Below are 19,680 nucleotides of genomic sequence, written 5' to 3'. Positions count from 1 at the left end.
GCTGCAAAAACATTTAACATGTGTATTGACGCAACAATGCTTAGTGTGCACTTAAGTCCCTCCCTCCCTAATTAAAATGTAGCACTACAGCTAAGAAAAAAGGATTAACTACTATTAAATACTGCTCTGATGCAACTGGATTGAAACATTTAGCTACCTTAATCTGATCCATTGGAGCAAATTATGATGCCACTGTCTCATGGCACATAAAACAGCAACACTTGACAGCTGCTGATGACACAGTGTGTCAACAGGAAATGCAAAACAAGCCACCCCATCTTCTCCACCCTGCGTATCTCACTTTTTTTTTTTCACTCTCTCAAGAGTCATGTATCACTCCAAACACAGGGGATTAGGAGTTGGTTGTTTTTCAGTGCAGGGAACAGTGCGTTTAACTTGACACATGCTAGTTGCACTGGAATACTGACTCTGTATGATCCGACAGAAGCATCTCCCTCCCCTAATGCAGCCCAGAATGCAAAGACGTTCTTCGACATTGCCCAAGGATTTGTTAATTAGCTTGCCAACATCTGTCCTCTTAATGCAAGATGGGATTAGAATACAAAAAAATAACGCCCCTCAACTGATTACCAACTATCTGCGACAGCACCCGTAACAACAGATGTCAGCCACCCTCCACCCCCACATCCGTAGCTTAGAGGTAAAAAAAAAAGAGGACTAATTTTTTATGTGATCCTTCTTTAATTGATGTTAGCGTGTTGTTGAATAATGCATGCCTTGCTTCAGGAGAGGACTGTACAGCAGTAAATTGTGTTTATACGTGTGTGTGAATGGGAGAAGTATCTACTTTGAAACTCATATCCTGCTTGTAATGTCCTCCACAGGCCAAAAGGGAATTGATGGAATGATAACTTCTGCTCTTAAGGAATGATTATAAATGTGATTAAGTTGTACAGGATGGACCCAAAGGGGGATGAAGAGGAGGGCAAAATGGCAAAGATTTCACTCTATTCATTTCTCTGCTGGAAGCTTTGGGTACGTGGTGCTGGATGTGGTTCCCTCAGACATTGACAAATGGAGTAATTACATTTATGTGAGTGTGTAGGATTGATTCATCAACCAACGCCTGCTACCAAGAGCTTCTGATTTAATTGGGGAGCTGGTGACACATGCATCTTCTTGAGATAACAGATCACTTTTTTATCAAAATGAAATTACCCTCCAGTATTAGTATTATTATTTTCAGAGCTCAATGCTGACTAAAGTTGATGATTTACAATGTTGTGCATGTAAGACACATAAAAAAACATTACTCATTAATTATACTAAAGATAAATAAGCTGTTGCTTGTTGAATAGTACAAGAATATACATGATTCAAAACATGATACATCATTTAAATTGTATTTAATAGTTAGCAAAGTTAATAAAGATTTTGTAAAAAGTTGTGGAGTTAAAAAGTATCACTCATCGAGATATAAAAAAATATTTTTTGTTTTAATTTTACCATAAATGTAAAAAAAAACTTTCCCTGAGACAGCAGTGAGTGGAGTCAACTTGCTCCAGTGAAGAGTAAGGGGGAGGAGTCAAAGATTATAAGTAACAGGTGAGGTCATGTCACTTCCATTGTCTCCAATCATGCTGCCTCACTGCAGTAAGTTTGTTTGCTGTTTGATTAGCCATTTATCTTCGAGTTAAATTGTCACATCCCTGTTTAATTTGAGTGTGCATTACTTTTTAAAAGGAAATCCTATGTTGTGTTTATACCAGGGTAAATTATAAAGAAGCATGTAAATGTAGTCCTGTGCTTATCTATCTTACTTGAGCACAAATGGTAATGTATTGATTTATTTGTTTTCAAGATTCTGCTCCTCACCTTTAAAGCCATCCATAACCTTGCCCCTCCATACCTCTCTGAACTTCTGCACATCAACACACCCAGCTGCACTCTTAGGTGTTCTTCTTCCAATCATCTCAATACACCACTCGCCACAAGACCACAATGGGATCTAGAGCCTTAACCGTAACATCAACTCTTTCCATTTTCATCTATTTAAAAATGGCAAATTCACTCTGATTACACAATTTCACTGCACTGTATCTTATCCAGTTAATTTTATTTATTTTTTACACTGTGTCATGTCTTGTTGATTTTATCATACAAATTTTTATGATGACCTTTTTTTTAAAAAAACTCTGCAATTTAAGGTGACCTTGAGTGTTTTGAGTGTTCTGAAAGGCGCCTTTAAAATTAAATTATTACTTTTGAAAACTCACAATTTTAAACTTGCTCTTTATTGATTTTATGGTTTATTGTTTTGATGCTTGGGTAATTATGTTATTAATTTCTGCCTACTGCCTACTGCCTGTTTGTAAAGTGCTTTGCCACTTGTTTTGAAAAGTACTATATAAATAAAGGTGGTGGTAGTAGTAGTAGTATCCATCCAGTGTATTCAATAAATGGCTCTGGGATTCATGAGTTACAATAACAATATCTTGTGTTATACAATATTCTCTTTTGGATACAAATGCTCTTTTTTCATTACAAAAGCCCTGTCAGCTCACAGTCAGCTGTGAGCTGACCCTTCCATCTCTCTGCTCATAACAAGCTCAAGAATGAATAGTTCAGTGCTGGTTATCTCATATCTTTTCATATTACAATCTGTCAAATCCAATAAGTCTTGTATTATCTTATCTGAGATGGAACTATAATTATACAGAATGTGTTTTTTATCAGAAAAAAGGGGCAACATAATGATAATATTTTCGTTTTATGCCTGGAATGAGATGTGTTTCCAAAGTCAGATGAGATTATCAGCATAAAATGTGTCATTGTCAGAATGGGCTCCAACAATAAGAGGCTCATAATGTTTAAACATTCTAATATTTTATGATACATGAAAAGAAACGGGCAGGAATATCCAGGAAATGCGTGAAGAGCAAAAATTGTTTTTGACTCATTTTCTGAATATAGTTCCCCAACACTGGTCGTTTTCAAATGCATGTTTCTATGTGAAATATCGGGATTGCAAGCAATCATATGAATGGTACATTACACAAACGGTAATATGGTGCAGTATAATTCACAACAGACTGCATTTGCATGAATTCCACTGATTGTGTCATATGCACGTCACATATATTGTTGCCTATAGGGTCCCTGCTCAGAAGTCGTAATGAGCTCTTCAACCCTGAAGAGGCAGGCATAACTTGCATGTTCTGCTGTCACTGTGACAATGGGGGAGTTTATCACTGCCAAAGGCTGGGGGGTGGGGGGAGAGAGAGAGGGTGAGCAGGATGAGCTGTGGAGATGTGGGGGAGTAGGGGGGGGGGACTGTATACAGAGACAGATTGAGATAGCGAGTAAGCATGAGAAGAATAAAAAAATCTCTCCCAGCGTACCATGCATGCATAAAAGAGACATGTTTCAGTATGTAGAGGAGTATCAGCTGGAATTACACTGTTGCAGCTCGCTGAGCACTTTCAGGCAACATCTCCAACTGTGCCCCTTGCAGCAGTGCTAACCTTCTGTCCTACCACTCATCCTCACTTCTCTTCTCTTCTGGCTGACTCTTGGACCCTATCCTCCAAATTATACATCTCTTCCTAAGAAAGTGACAGTAGTGGTAAGAAAACAAGAGCACAGGGATAATCTTCTCCCTTTTACATGCCAGGCCCCCTAAGGTGATGATCAAAAAGCTTGGACACGAACACAGCTCAGAGTAACCCTTTAGTGCTGGAGAGTTTGGGTGTTATGTTGCCTCACTTGTGCAAAACTTTCAAATATATTAAGTGCACAAAACTATGGGGGAATTTGGGGAATAAAGGTTTTGTAGTATAATTTGTTGCATTTGTCTACCTGCTGGAGGTGCTGGTTTAAAAGTCATAGGATCACTAAAGACAGTATGACTCATCCCCTGGGGTCCATGAGCATCTCATCAAAATTTAAATAATCTCATTGAATATTTAAAATATGTCTTTCTACGTCAGCCTTTGAAGTTGAAAATGCATATCAGCAATGGAAAATGCGTTTTTCAAATCTGCAAATCTGTTCAACCACTGTGAAGATATCAATGTCTCAAGCCAAGTACATTTTCTTGACAGAAATTTTGAGTGCATCAATCTCAAGAAGAATAGGGTTTGAAATATATAGCAAACATTTGACCTCAGGAAATAACATTACAGAGAATGTAAATGTCAAGTCAAACTGGAGGTCGTGGTGTAAGAAAAGTAACAGCATAGGCTACACGATTTTGCAGGTAGTTAAAATATAAATAGACTAAAATAATGAATAAATGTGACTTTTGTTTAAGTTCTGTTCAAAGGCTGAAATATTTTAACCCAAATAAATAAATGAACATAGTCTGCATCAACCCTGACCCTGGATCTGGACATAGTTGATTGATACCAACTCTCTTTTCAGCATGGCTACATGTCTACATTCATTCTTTAGGTTGGCGGCTGCCTTTAATTTGCCTTCAGAAAGCCCATTTGTTTTGCACTATTTTCTGACGCAACATAGATGTGTTCTTCCGCATGCAGCGCGCTGATCAGCTGTTCTGCTCTATGATGCACGTGTCACTGATACAGGCCTATTGTGAATTTTGATATTTTTGCAGCTCAGATTTGCATTGTGTTAAGCACCAAATGCAAAAGCGGACACAGTAATGTCTGTAGAGTTTGTTATTTCAGGTTAGACTTTCCCTTTAGCAGCTGACACGGTACATTTTGATTAGTGTGTACCATGGGTTGTGTCACTATGCAATACAAAGCAAGGAGAGCCGAACACTTACTTTGAAGACGCACTTCCATTCGGCTTTACTGGCTTTCCGTTTTAACTCCTGATTATTGAAGAAAGTCTGTAACAAACTAACGACTTCCTCATGCCGGGCCGGAAAGACTTCACCTGCCTCACCTGGCACATATGGAGCAGGTGAAGAGCGCGCGTAACAGCGGGCCGGAAAGTGAGGACGCTGCACATAAAAAGACTGCAAAACAAGAGTTGGTCAGCAGTGGATCTGTGCAGGACCGGTTATCTGCAAGAACCGAAGCGGCAACAGGTAAGATGCTGTACTTTTTGTGCTTTAAAGGACTGCTGAAGTGATTGCTGCAGTGGCGGTGCCGGCTCGGGCACGCGCTGGGTCTGTGCCCTACAGGTGCGGACGCTGCATGGTGTCCTGTGTCTGTGTTGTTTCAAGACTGGTTGTTTGTCGTGTGTGGTCGGATCTGTATGGGCAAGGGCGTCGTAGTGGTGGTGGTGGTGGGGGGGCTGACTACCTAGGGCCCAAGTGGGAAGGGGGGCCCTTAATGGGCCTGATATAAAATGTGTTTTCTACTAAGTTTTTCTTTTGATTTGTTATAACTGCAATAAGATAACTCAAATTGTCTGAATAAATACACAAACATTCAGAATTCCTTCCTGGAAAATTGGGAGTCTCTTCCTGACGACTAGATTGATCGGCTCTGTGAGATGCACGTCTCTTGCCTGAAGTGGGGAATTGTCATATTTTACATAGCATCAAGTGTGGCTGAATCTGATTGAAAGTAAACTGTAGATTTTTAGAGTTTTATTTCACTTCATGAGGTTAGATTATACCAAATAGTGCCTCCTTGTTGTTATTCAACCAGTCACTTGGATTCAAATAATCTTGTTTATAGAGGTGGACAGTCTGAAGGTCAATATTGTGCAGTTACATTTGGAGAATTTGTAAAATAAATAATATTAATATGTAGTTTAGATTTGAACCAGTTAACCAGGATAGTTAATCATATATTTTTGTTTAATGCAAATAAACCAGTATTATAGCAGCAATGTTATATTTTGTAGGATTGGCTGTGGTGATGGGGCCCACTGAGATATCTTTTTAGGTGGGGGCAGAATTCCTGGCGAGTGGCGACGCCCCTGTGTATGGGGTACATCAATTGTAAAGATTTAAATACACATGATCATGAATAGATAAATATTTAATTATATTATGTGGTAAAAGTTCATTGAATTGTGGAAAAACATGCATTTGGCAGTAACTTTTGTTTCAGCCAAAGTGGAAAATTGAATTTTGCATCAAGCTGAATGCAGAGGATATTTCTTTTATAATGTTTCAAGCTTTGTGCTAATGTTGCGTGGTTTCTTTAGCATGTGATTTCATGCAAATCAATTGTCTATTTTCTGTATTTCAATGGTTTTTTTAACCTGAAGAAGCTACATCGCAATGCAGACAAATTAAACTTAAGTACTGCACCTTTCAAAATAAAAGGAAGAAAATTAAGAAGAAAGCTTGTTTGTAATGTTACAGTGGAATCCAGTTATTTTCAGGCAGATAACAATTTTCAAGTTGCTACACAGCACAGATACAAATTAACTGCACAGTAAAACTACTTGTAAGGTCTTCTTCTTCACAATAATGTCAATCCGAGGTATGCACATGGGTACACAGAACCGCTGCTGACTGATTGACCTTGCAATCTCCAGCCATGCCTTTTAAAATTATATTCTATTAAAAAGGATGCCAAAAACAAGCACAACAGAACTCTGACGCTAGTTTCATATCAACCCTGCAGGCTGCCTGGAACAAGCTGAAAAGCATGGAGCCACTGTCTGATACTGTACATGATCCAATCTGGCAAGCCCCAAATCCCTCAAGCGGTATCTTCTCTATCCTTTGTCAATCTCTGGAAAGCAGGCAGCGATTCTGTATGTATGTGAAATGTCAAGGGCAGCAGGGACAGGACTGAGGCAGGTCAGAATCAGTTTATGGGCTTCAAGTTCTGCTACCTGGACTGAAGCTAATGCATTAAATTTGTCCTAACAAGTTGTAAATGATGACTAGTGAGAAAACAGGCACTGAGTGTCAGGTTGCCAGGTCTTGGTGACAAAGCCAGCACAATGGCCAATCAAAGCTAACCGAAAACGAGCCGGACAGCTAATAAAGCTAGCCCCAAATCCAAGTCTTAATGACAAACGCCTCCCTTTAGAGGTGTCCCGGGCACGTCCAACTGAGAGAAGGCCCCGGGGTAGACCCGGAACTCGTTGGAGGGATTTTGTACCCCCCCTGGTCTGGGATCGCCTCAGGATCCCTCAGGAGGAGCTGGAAAGTGTTGCTGTGGAGAGTGATGTCTGAGTCAATCTGCTTGGACTGTTGCCTCTGTGACCCGACCACAGATAAGCGGAAGTAAATGGATGGATGGATGGATAAGTCATAATGAAAAATAAGCCTGTAAAACTGCAAATGTTTTGATATATTTTCAAACAGGCCGTTTATTAGCAGTTAGTATTTTTTTTTTCCTTATTGCAACTGCAGGCGCCAGCAGCAATGACTGTTGCGTGTGCCGGCGGGATCTGTGTGTGCGTGTCCCTGCTGGCAGGACTTTGTGTTGGTGTGCACATGTGTGTTAGATGTGTAGCCTACCACTTCATGTCGATTTGGTTGGATTTGTGCGTTAACAAAGTAGTTTATTTATAATAAGGATTTGTATTATTTATTAACTTGACATCACTCCAAAAGAAATCCATTCATGGAAGCTCCCAAAAAGTAGTGTGTCTGCATACATACAAGACAGACTTCAACAGTGACTCACACAGAGAGTATGCTGCACTTGCTCCCGTCATCTCAGTTTACAGTTGAAAAAGTAAACACCGTCCATCTCGCAAATTAAAACTGAATCTCTTAGGGAGAGTGTGTGAGGCTCTGACAACTTCAAGAACTGCAACAGTTCAGCTCAGCCACTCATTTTCTGTGACTGTCTCCTTCCATGGCAGCATCCTCCTCCTCCCCTCAGTGTTGTCTGTCAGACCAGTTTGCTTTTCTGCCGCTGTAGTGTGAGATCAGGCTTAAGCACTTCAAGGATTTTATATCTTAAATTCTCCTCATTGGAAAAGAGACTTGCACAGGGAACATAGCTACTGCTAATTATAGCCAACTCTCCGTTTGTTACATCACCATCTGTTGGTTTAGAGTGGAGGTCTGAATGTAAATGATAAAAGTCTGACAAAAGAAGAAGATGAAGAAGAAGAAGAAGAAGAAGATGAAGAAGAATTAATTTATTATTTTAATTATTTTAATTATTTTAAGACGTAAATGTATGATGTGATATCATTTTTTAATGTATTAATTTAGCATGCAATATCTTACAGTATTACCAACAAATTTCCAAATATTGGACCGTTTAATCATAAAGAAAATTAGAACATGAAGTAAAAGTTAATTGTCAAAGGATAAAACATTGTTCCCAAGGTCCAATTGAAGTTTTTTAGTTATACAAGAATACATTTCAGTTATTTAACTGCATTGTAGTATTAATTATGTATGCTGTGATACATGTGAGTCATCCAATTAGTGACTTTGGTTGCTTATGGGACTCCATGTGTACATGCGGAAGCATTGAGGTAACTGGCTTCTTCACAGGCACTGAAGTTGTCAGGGTTTTTTTCATTATCGCGGGAAACCTTCCTCAGCCTCTGGGCACTGCAAGGTCTCAAATCAAATCTATACAGTATATCTCTTTTGCTCTGTACAACAGCAACCACAAATCAGTTTGTTTCTGCATCCCAAAATGGTTGTTGAAGCAGCAACAAGCAGCAGTGGAAGATAAATGAGGGCAAGCACATTGTAATTTCCATATCAATCACGGATAGTGTCGGGAGCTTAGGGTGGAAGGAATGTTGGAAAGAAAAGGAGAAAATGCAGAAAAGTAGTCGCTTTCCTTATTATGAGTATCTCCAGCTATGTAAAGAATGCTTTCCAAGTAATGGGACTAGGTAATGCACCTTGTGGTGCAACACCAAAAGCAAACCAGGTGTCTGGCCATCTTTACCAATACTTGAAACCGTCTCAGAATCTAAACCCTGTTCTGCAGTCTGAGTGCAAACAGAGTGCAGCTGTCATTTAGGCAATAACTGTCCAGCGGATTTATCTTCCTGAAGCATTAACATTGAATAGCGGCTGTCAGCATGTATGTCATCGGGCCTTGATGCGGAGGTGGTGCAGCTGACAAGCAAGCAGGAAGGGAGAAAAAGAACGGATGGAAGAATTGAGGGGAAGGGAATGAAGGAGGCCCTCAAGGCCCCATAACAAGTTCTTGCGATTTGGGCTGGTGAAACTTTGAGCCAGCGTTATCTTGTTAAGTGCAGGAGTCATTGAAGGACACCAGACAATTGATTGAACAGAGTTGACTTCAGCACAATTTCCTGCTTGTGGCGACATGAATCAACCAGACCATGGATCCCTATATTCTGCAGCTTAACTACCTCTCAGGTCTCCCACTGTGACAAATGGCTTCTGTCTCTTCTAATGTAATATTTGTTTCTACTTCTGAGAGCCTCTCGGCTACTCCACGACGAGTCTGTCTGCCGACTGCTTCATTGTGTTAGTTGACTTTATTCCCCGACCGGCTGTCAATTGGTGGACTGTCTGAGTGTTCACGTCTGTCTGTCTTTTGTCTCATTGCCTGCGTGGTTCTCTTTTTCTATCTCCAGCTCTTTTCACCGCTCCCTCGTCAACCCCTTTCTCCATCTCGCACTCACCATTTTTCTGACTCCCTTGTGCTATCTGTCGGTCTCTCTCCCTCTCCCTCTCCACCTCCCTCCTCCCCTCCTGTTCTCTCTCCACTTTACCACCACGTCTTTGCTCCAGATGCTAGCTGTCTCAGCTCCGTGGGCCGCGTCTCAGTGATGGGCCCCTCCAGGAATTCAAAGCACCATTCTGGCATTTTCTTCCAAGCAATTGCTTTTTGCAGTAATAAAGGGGGAAGTAGCTTTAGCATCTCCCTCTGAATGGGCTTACTGGCCCTAGGCAAAACAAGCACAAGTGCACATCTATGAATCCTCTTGAGGCAGACGCACACCGCAGACTCTGTCCGGAATCCGACCCAATTAAGCCGTCTCACACAATTTATAGCAATGCTTTCAAAAAGTTAGCATTAATCACTTTTTCATTGTCATGGGGTCCAGCTCAAGCTCCTGAAATTTAAACAATGTGTCTGTACTTTATTTCATAAACTCCTGAGCTGGGAAGCAGTTTGCAGTCAAAACCAAACAACTGCCAAACAAAGCAGTCATGCAGGCTGAACTTCACTTACAAAACGATCTGTAAGTATAATAAATGCAGCTTTAATGGTAATTAATGTCACGCTGACAACATATTAATTCACGATGAGAAACGCAACATTTGAGGTGCAATTATCCATGGAGGTAGCTCCGGTGATACTGTGCCTTACTGCGAAAATCCAAACACTTCACAATTTGTTTTCACATTAAGTAAATGTCACGGCATATTAGCATGCCATTAAGGCATCCATGTTCTTTTACACAGACGGCGCTGGTTACAAAAGGTGCAGGTTGAGGTGACTTAAAGGCCAGGGACAGATAGGGAAACAAAAAACAGCAGAGGGTTGGGTTTTAAGGATGAAGAGGCGAGGGAAACGGAATCAATGAGACAGAGAAGGGACAAATGCAACTTTCGCTGCATCTCAGTGTAAACAAGTACGCCAACTGTTAACTGCTCTGAGGCTGTGGAGCAGCTGTTTCACTGTAAGGGTGAAGCTGTAAGCAAAACTGAACAATGCTGACTTGCATGATGCTGACTTGTTGGATTTACAATGGCTTCAAAGAAAAGAGCCTGCAGTACGTAAGAATCACACTGCCACTGTATCTGTGACAGAAACATTTTGTGCATGGGATTTGTGCTTGGAATTGCCATTTGCATTAGGGGGGACCGGGTATGGTTGTAACATTGGGACAGTTGCGACCAAGCGGCATCGTCTGGTCTAAAAATATGAGTCCAATGTAGAAGTGCTAAAAACTGCAGTTCATCCAGGATCCGCTTGAGGCTGGCTCCAGAAGTACCGGAAGTCACATACACATGAATGGGATTAAGACGATCTTTGCAGCAGAAGTAAACATGTTTACGGCCTGATACAAAAGACAAGTGTAGTCTGGATAGCTCATTTCTCAAACGGCACACACTGTGAGGGGGATGATTTTTTTTCTAGCGCTGCAATTTCGAAAATATTGAGATTACAAGCTGCTGATTGCAGGAACAGTGTAGCTGTTGGATCAAACTCCGCCTCTTTACGTCACACTGGCTCGACAGCAGCAATATGGCTGCCACCGATGATTTACCTCAAACAGCTCTTCAGAAACAGATGGGTGACGTCACAGATACTACGTCCATATTTCATACAGTCTATGGTTGTGACACAACAATTTCCACTAATCAGTGTATCCAATAGTGTATCCAATTCCTTATAGTGAGTTTCAAGACAATGTTTCCGTTGCTTATTGCAAACCACCATGCCTATACAGCTAGCTAAACAACAACTGACAAGGGTCAGGTTGATTGTAAAGTATCTCTTACAGTTTGACAACCATCATGATTGTTTGGTAGCAAGTGAACATTTTGTGCTCAAAGGGGATGTATTAAAAGTAGGAAAAATGGGCGGGAGTTAGGATGTGAGAGACTCTGATAGGGGCTAAGATGTGGTGGTTTGATGGCGGGGGCAGAGTATCTCCAGAACTGTATAGCTCTTATGGGGTATTCCTAGTTTGCAGTGGTCAGTACTAGGGATGCACCGATCCTACTTTTTAGGTCCCGATACCGCTATTGATTCCTGGGCTTTGGTATCTGGTTAACAATCTCTATTCCTCAATGTGAGGAAAGAATCATGTTTTGGCAACTTCAGGCTTTTCTGACTTTGTAAAGCAAAATAAAATAAACATTTTTAAACTGACAGTATCATTATTCAAGAGATTATAAATGTGTACCAGCAGTTTGTTGAGTTAATCATCATAACCAATAGATATTACAATTCAACTTTAAACCTCAGCAGTGGATAAGAGGAACCTGTGGCAGGGAGGAAGGATATTAAAATCATTGAATACATTATTACTCTACCGGGCAAAAATGCACAGATGAATAGATCTGCCATATGGATCGGCACTAAATATCGGCCCCTCGTCACAGATATCCGATCTAGCTTTTTGAGGCTGATCTAGCCAATATCCGATACCAGGATCGGATCGGTGCATCCCTAGTCGGTACCAACAATATGGGGTCCAAGGAAGGGCGTCCATGTCTCATCATCTCATAGCTAAAAAATCCAGTGACAGTGAGATGCTGAAGCAAAAGGCGTTACAACTGTACCTGTTCTCCCCTATAAATTTAGCTTATCAAGAATTTTTTTCTTGTTTGCATACTGAAATCAATGGTTTTAACAAGGGGCAGGTACATATACAGTGTTATCATGAAACAAGAGGCACTAAGGCTGCAGTTGATTGCATACCTTCATGTAAATACTGTACGTGTGTATGGTGGGAATTTAGTCTTGTCAAGTAAAAGGCCAGAAGCTGCAGAGAACAACTGCAAATGTACCCTCTGAACAATTCTTTGACTTCTATGTTTTGATACAAATAAAAAAAAGTACTCTTCTCAGTTTTTCAGAGAATGCAAAGAAGCTTTTTATTTCCAGTTTAACTTTTGATATTTGAATAATACTAAGCTCGCAGCTATGCCAGCAGGTCTGTGAGGCTGCACAGAACTGCTCTGAGCTTGAGGCTAATTAGCATGCTACTATGCCCCTGTTAGTGGGTATGCGGTTTATCAAGTTCAATGACTTAGCTTATCCTGCTAACACGCTGATACTGTTGACAACAAATACGTATGACTTATTACACATAATCAGCATTTTTCCCCAAACAAATCTCCTAGCTTAATCTGTTGAGCTGACCTTGCTAGTGCCTGAGCACACTGCTGTTTGCTACACAGGGAGTTGTTCTGCTGAAACAAATTATCATAGACTATGATATAGTTTTCCTCAAATAAACTGGAGTAGCAGCTGATTATATTTACTTCTAGCGCTGCTTACTCAAGCACTTACACTAATTTTTCAAAGTGCATTTTTACAGCAGAAAACGTGTGCTTTAGCTTTGTAAGAACAGCCATTTTCACCTCTCCATGACATCTAAAGCTGGTGAAGAAATCTTTAACATGGTGATTGCACGACACTGAAAGTGCCGTTACCACTTCTCTTTTTTGTTTCAATAACTCCTCATGAGAGATGCAAGGTGATCGCTACTAAAATGTGAGATTGTCATTAAAAAAACAAAATTACAAACCTCTTGAAAGTGCAAGAGATTAAAGAACGGAATGAATTGTCTAGGTACAATTCTATCACCTCCTCTGCAGGAGCCTCTTGATTGAGGCAACGAGGTTCACCTGGCTGTGGGCCTGTTGAGCCGCATTTTGTAATAACGGTGCATTTTGTAATAAACGTCCAAAATGTAAAAACTTTTTCATTTCATTTTGTAATAAAGCCGCATTTTGTAATAATCTTCTCAAAATGTAATAACTTATTACATAATGCGGCAAAATTTATTACAAAATGCGTTGGGGCAGTTTATTACAAAGTGCGGCAGTTTATTACAAAATGCGGCTTATTACAAAATGAAATGAAAAAGTTATTACATTTTGGACGTTTATTACAAAATGCACCGTTATTACAAAATGCGGCTCAACAGGGCCTTAAAGTTTGCCGCTGCCTGCAGTCAGAGGGAGGCAGTTGAGTTGAGGACTGTTGTCCGGATGTCTCTCCTTCAGGGGATTTGTGTTTGTGTTTTTGTTGTGTGCTGTTACAGTATAGTTTATCTCTGTTGAATTGTTTAAGTCTTTCGTGGTTTTATATTAAATTCCCTTTTGTTACATGTTAAAAGGTGCTTTGTGGTTTATATGGATTCAAGTGTTGGATTATTGTTAGCCCCACAGGGCCGGGGTGTAACACAATCCATGTCCGTACCAAATTAGTATTATTGTTTGAAGTTATATATTGGGGGGGGGTTTGCCTTTATTCAGAGAGGACGGAGCAGTAAACTGGGAGAGAGTAGAGAGTGGTATGTGGGAAGGGAGCTGCAGGTTGGAACCAAACCCTGGCCGCCCACTTGAGGCGAGACACTAAACCACTAATGGCCAAATTCCACAGTATCCATGCACCAGAGTTGATAGTTAATTCTAGTCAATGTGTTAACTTCAACTGGATCCGCTCCGATATGCAAGACTTCTTATTTTGCCGGATGCTGGAGCATGATGCATAAATCGAGCGGGACAAGAAGTCAGGCACCAAAAAAAAAATTAAACATCTGGTTAATGTTCAGAATAAAACACTGTTTTATCACCAGATCGTTTTCACTTAACTACAACAACAAACTATCATGAGCGGAGCCAGGCTTGGAGTCAACAGGTCAGAGGTTTTCAGAGGCCAATAAAGTCAACATGGATGAGGAGAGGAGTCGGATAATCGTCGATTCAGTAATTAAAGCGGGAAAACCTTGGTCACGTGACTCCAGCTGCATGCTGCGTTCTGAAAACGCAACCAGTGGTTGTTGATGGACGAGAGAGCACAGAGCTAGACCACAGCGGATCGGGGACAGACCAGACACAGATCTGCTGGAAATCCGATGTAAGACAGTGCTCATTGTCTTAACCATTTGAATGATGATGAAGCTTCAATATGATCAGGGTAGCAAGTCTTTATGAAATTTAACACATTTTTGGGGTAATAATAAAGAAAGAGAGAGAAAGAAAGAGGCCCTGGTTTTAAGTTCTTGCCTTTTCAAAGTCCAAGGGTGCAAACATCAACACACTCTGAGATCTTACTGCTCGATAGATGCCCTCTGCCTCACAAAAAGGGCCTGAGGCAGTCAGCACATGCCTGAAGATCCTTATCAAAAGGGATTCCCTAATTCCAAAATGTTCTATTCACCCATTGCCAGACAACAGAAAGCAGCACCAAGTTGAAGTGAGTGCAGGCTGCAAAGAAAGCACACTGCCTGTGGCCATACTGCCATCTCCCATTTAATGTCAATGGGTCCCTGCACACACTGAAAAAGATCCCATAGCTGCTTAATATTTCATATGTCGCAAAATTCTTAATATTCCTTTCCTGTCTTACAAACCTTGATGCATTCAATTTGTGGCCTGCTCATTGCGCAATAACACCCCCCCTTCTCCCCCACCCCCAATCGCTCTGTTCAAATGACATTCATCATGGTCTTTTAATTTTGCAAAGCCATCTTCTAAAACGCTGTTCAAATATGTATGCAGACTCTGGCCCCATTTCCGGGGTCCATAATGTGCCTCTTTGCTTTCCTTGTGGAACGCTCAACAAGTTGACTCCCTTTATGAATTTACGTCCCCGGGCCATCGGCAACCCTTTCTGCTGCTTCCCGACAAAGACGCTCCTCTCTGTGTCCCTCCCTGCCGAGGAAACTGCTCCAGGCTATGCTGAAAATAAGATAAGATATTCAAATATGTCCACACACTCACCCAAAAGTTCTTCCATTTTTTTCTCTTAGGTCACTCAAGTCCCATTTTGTCGGCTGGTGACTCAGACATCCCAGACATGTGTTCCTGCGTGTGTTAATGTGTGTGTGTGTGTGGGGGGGGGGGGACGCACATGAACTGATAGGAGCCTCATCGTGTCACCACCTACGTGTGATCATATGTTTTGAGCATCTTCGGGTGACAAAATGACATGCCTTGCCACGTCACACCATCTTTTCTCCATGGATGCCCCCAAGCTAGTGTTTTCAGCGCAGTCAACAATCCATCGATTCAGACGAACAGCGAGTCATAAACAAACAGGCAGAAGGAAATACAGGAGGTCGTGCTGAGAGAGAGCAGCAGCAGCAGCAGCAGCAGAGAGCTTTGTGTCCCTGACAGGCGAATGTGTGTTCATGCATGTGAATGCCCGACCTTTCTGCATTCTTAAAATCTCTACCCTTGCAGGGTGATGTTCAAGTAGGTCATAGGTGTTTGCATTTTTCTGTATGACCCTGAGTTGCACATGTTTGTGCGTCATTGTAATCCATGTATCTGCTTTGATGTTGTTTTCATTAATATCTCTCATGAATGCATTCGCCCTTGAGTGCTATGTCTGCTCTGTGCATGTAGTCGCATATAAGATTACATACTGTACATCAAGGGATCAAATGAATCAACAGTCGCTGTGTTAGAAACAGTAAGATGCCACTAGAAGGAAGCGCTCTCTTCTTTTTATGACTTCCCACACCTCTTTCTTTCCTTGTCCCCTCATTTCTTGTTACACTATCTTCCCCTGATCTCGTTCTTTTTCCCTCTGCTTGCAGATCACACCAGGACCACAGCAGTGGCTACATTCCTTAGCTCTCCAAAGCTCAGATTAGCATACTGATTAGCTAGCCTTGTGGCTCTATCTTCCCCTGAGCTCATATGCGAGGCTACAGCCTTGTGAATACATAATGGCACCATCTGCAAACATGGCCGAGAGCTTCCAGAGGAGGGAGCTAGTGTGCACAACACAATGCTTTTATTTAATGTTTTTAATGTAATCAGCGGGTATTGAAGCGTTCTCATGTGATTAGAGTTTCCGCCCATGAGCGGTTAAACTGTGGAGGTGTTGCAATTTATTTTTAGAGCATCTCTCTCTACATGTTCCCTCTCCCTTATTTGTTTTAGTTCTTCGTACACTGTGCCTTCTTTCTTTTTTACCCTCAGCAGGACTTCTCTCTCCTCACCTCATCTCTCCACCTCTTCCTCGCTTCCCTTCACCCTCCCTTCAACCCTTCCTTAAGTTTATTTTTTTCCTCTACGCCATCTCGCCCCTTCCCTTCCATCTCAACACTTCTCTCTTTTTTTTTCTTATCAGGCATTAGTGAGGATATCAAGCCACCTCCTGCTCTCACCTCCTGTAATGCCTCTACTTCCATCACGTCTCTCTCTCTCTCTCTCTCTCTCTCTCTCTCTCTCTCTCTCCCTCTCACTCTCTCTCTCTCTCTGCTCTTCGATCGCTCTCTCTCAGAAGGGCCCGGGTGAGGACGGCAGATTGTGTGAAGTTGGATGTTGATTCTAGGTGACAGGCACCATATTAGTCATAGCCATAATCACAGAGCCCCCACCACACACACTCAGACACATACATACACTCTGCTCCAAAACACAGCAGCACAGCAGAGTAGAATTGCCCTTGGTGCAATGCATACAGCATACACGATGCATGTATATATGTAGAGAAATGAAACCACATACATTGTGCTCTTCTACTCTTTGGAGCCCATTCACACACATTCACAATGATACTCATCATTATTTAATTCACACACACACATTCACACTAAAGACAATGCCTTCAAGTGTAATTAGGAAGTTAGCATCTTGCCCAAGGGTACGTCAACATGCAAATAGGAGGAAGCAAAGATGGAGCCTCGCACCGGTCCTCAACTCAGAGGATTACTGCTTCTGCATAGCAACAACTGCCCCAACTATCCTGTATATTTTCCTCTCTCGCTTTCAGTCTGAGAGGTAAAGTAGAAATCGCTCTGACCTCGTAGCCACTCGAACAAACATGTTGCCATATTGTTCAGCTGAAGTGGATTGAAGCTGCTCAAATGTGGTTGAAATTACTCTGAAGGGCTGTACATTTCCTGCACTGTTTTGCAATCGTTAGTTTGCATTAACGCTGAACATATGAGGATGTGTTACCTTTTTTTATTGCTCCCTCGATGGTTAGTTTATTGATATTGGTGTTTAAAAAAAGGTGTTGATGGCAAAAAGCATTCATGGAAATGATTTGAAACAACTAAAATAGTTTGAATTTAAAGAAGCAGTGGAATAAAACTACAGAGCAATTAGCTCAGCAACAGGAAATTAACATGTTTTGACTAACTTGTAGAAGTATTATCAAGCAAAGCTGACACTGAAATAAATCATTTGATTGACATAAATTCCCAGCTTTGACTTGCCTTTCATTTTGGTAAAATTTAATATTTTTTTTAGTGCCAAGCTGTTGGTTGGGAAAAGAGAAATCGAAAACATCACCTTGAATTTCAAGAAATGTTTTACTGATATTCACAGGCACTTTTTTGTACCAATCTGACTTCCTACATTCCTGGCATAATTTCTTGATCTTGAAAATACCTGTGTTGTAAAATAAAAGAATAAAACAAAATCACAGCTATTCTAAAAGAGAAGAGAAAAGAACAGGTCAGCAGTGGAACAGGAGAGAGGACAAGAGATGCAAGAGAAGGGAAAAAAAAACTGCTGTGAGAGCATCGACCTCAGCTAGAATAACAAATAATAGCACGGAGAAGGAGCAGACCTTTCCTAGAAAATAGACCCTAACATGATGGGATGTGAAGGAAGTGGTGACGACAGGCAGAGTTCATAAAACAAAAGGTATAAATAGAAAGAGGCGGATGAAATGTGAGGAAACTTAAGACAAGATTGCAAATAAAAACAGACAAAAATAAAAAAGAACAGTAGAGATAAAAAAGACTTGAGAGGCATGTGCCAAAGAAAAGAGGAATTAGACCAGACAGCTGACCGGGACATCGAAGGACACAAGAGCAAAGTAGAGGTGAGTGTGAGATAAATATAAAAAAGGACAAAACAGAAAGGCAGCACAAATGAGGAAGGTCAAACTCAATGGGAATAGATGAGAAGAGAGACTGCTAAATGAGACAGCAGGAAAATCTTCTGAGCTGAAAGTTCAGATGAGAGGATTTATCATCCAAAAGACCACACACATGAAAGAAAGAGAGGCCAAGAAGACAAAACAGTACAGCTTGAGAGTTTTAGTAATATGGTATAAATATCAGCAGGACTGTATTGTGCTTCATTTTTGCTCCACTCTTTAGGAAAAGCAGTGATTTAACCCTCAGTGTTGCAGGAATAGCAGGTCACACCAAAGGGACCAAACAATGCGGGGCAGTATGGTGAAAAAAACAAGAAATCAAAGGATCCCAAATTGCTCTGATTATTAAGTTCCAGGAGGGGTTAGGTCTAGTCGGGTAGGAGGTCAAGGTCCTTGGGGGGGGCTTGAAGACTGCTGACTGAAACAAGCATCCAGGCACCATTGATTGGACACAAGCGGGGGGATCAATCGACATGGCCGAAGGCACCATAAAAGAAGAAAAAGACCACCTTATCCAGAAGCTTTCCGTCATATAAACCACAACGCCCCAACCTGCCATTGATTAACCTGAGGCCTGTGTGATTACAAAGCAAACTCAATCTGCTATCCATTAAAAAGAGGGGAGAGACGGGCCACTGAGGCGACTGAGTGAAACCTTAAATCTCAGATTCACTTCAGAACAGAAGCAGCGTTTATATTCTGGTAGACAGGATCATGATATTAATCATTAGCTCAGCAGTTGTTTTTTAATGGGCTTATCATAGCTGTTGTACATGGCCTTTGCTTTTCTTACACATCAGACTGGAGCACAGTGCTGCCAGCTGCATTTCTCCCTTTGTGAGTCAGATGCAGTTAAAGACAGAGGGAGCAAGCAAGAGAAAACAGGAGGTGTGAGGGAGCAAGAGACCTCGCTATAGAGTGTGAGAGTGTGTCCATTTGTGTGTAAGCTTGCACATATTTGCCCAGTAAGTTGCCCTCTGGCAGTAGCTGGTGGTCTCTCTGTTTGTCCAACTAAACGCTGCTTATTCATAATTGAAAAACCTGTTTTTTATGCGACATGTCTCTCTTGCTCCACATCTCCTCAGACCAGCGTATGATCCAGAGACAGTAAGAGGGATACATGACTGTTTGACCTCAGGAAGTCTGTCTGACAGTGACATATCCTCTGGACAGAGATGTGTGCGCATGAGAGAAAGAAGGGAAAGAGGATTAAAGGGAGTCACAGGAGACTTAACTGGGCCTTTGGGACACTTGAGTTCAATCTCCTCTTAGAAGAGAGTCTTTT

General features: G+C 41.3%; 1 protein-coding gene across 1 annotated transcript in view; it reads right to left on the bottom strand.

Annotated features, from left to right (window-relative positions):
- LOC117804666 (chemokine-like protein TAFA-5) overlaps window positions 1-19,680 on the bottom strand; it is a 197,793-nt gene that overhangs the window by 177,649 nt on the left and 464 nt on the right. The gene's annotated exons all lie outside the window — the stretch shown is intronic.

The sequence above is a fragment of the Notolabrus celidotus genome, chromosome 21, assembly GCF_009762535.1.
Source record: "Notolabrus celidotus isolate fNotCel1 chromosome 21, fNotCel1.pri, whole genome shotgun sequence".
Taxonomy (NCBI): Eukaryota; Metazoa; Chordata; class Actinopteri; order Labriformes; family Labridae; genus Notolabrus; species Notolabrus celidotus.
Note: the sequence above shows the minus strand (reverse complement) of the source record. Positions and strands in the feature narration are given on the sequence as shown.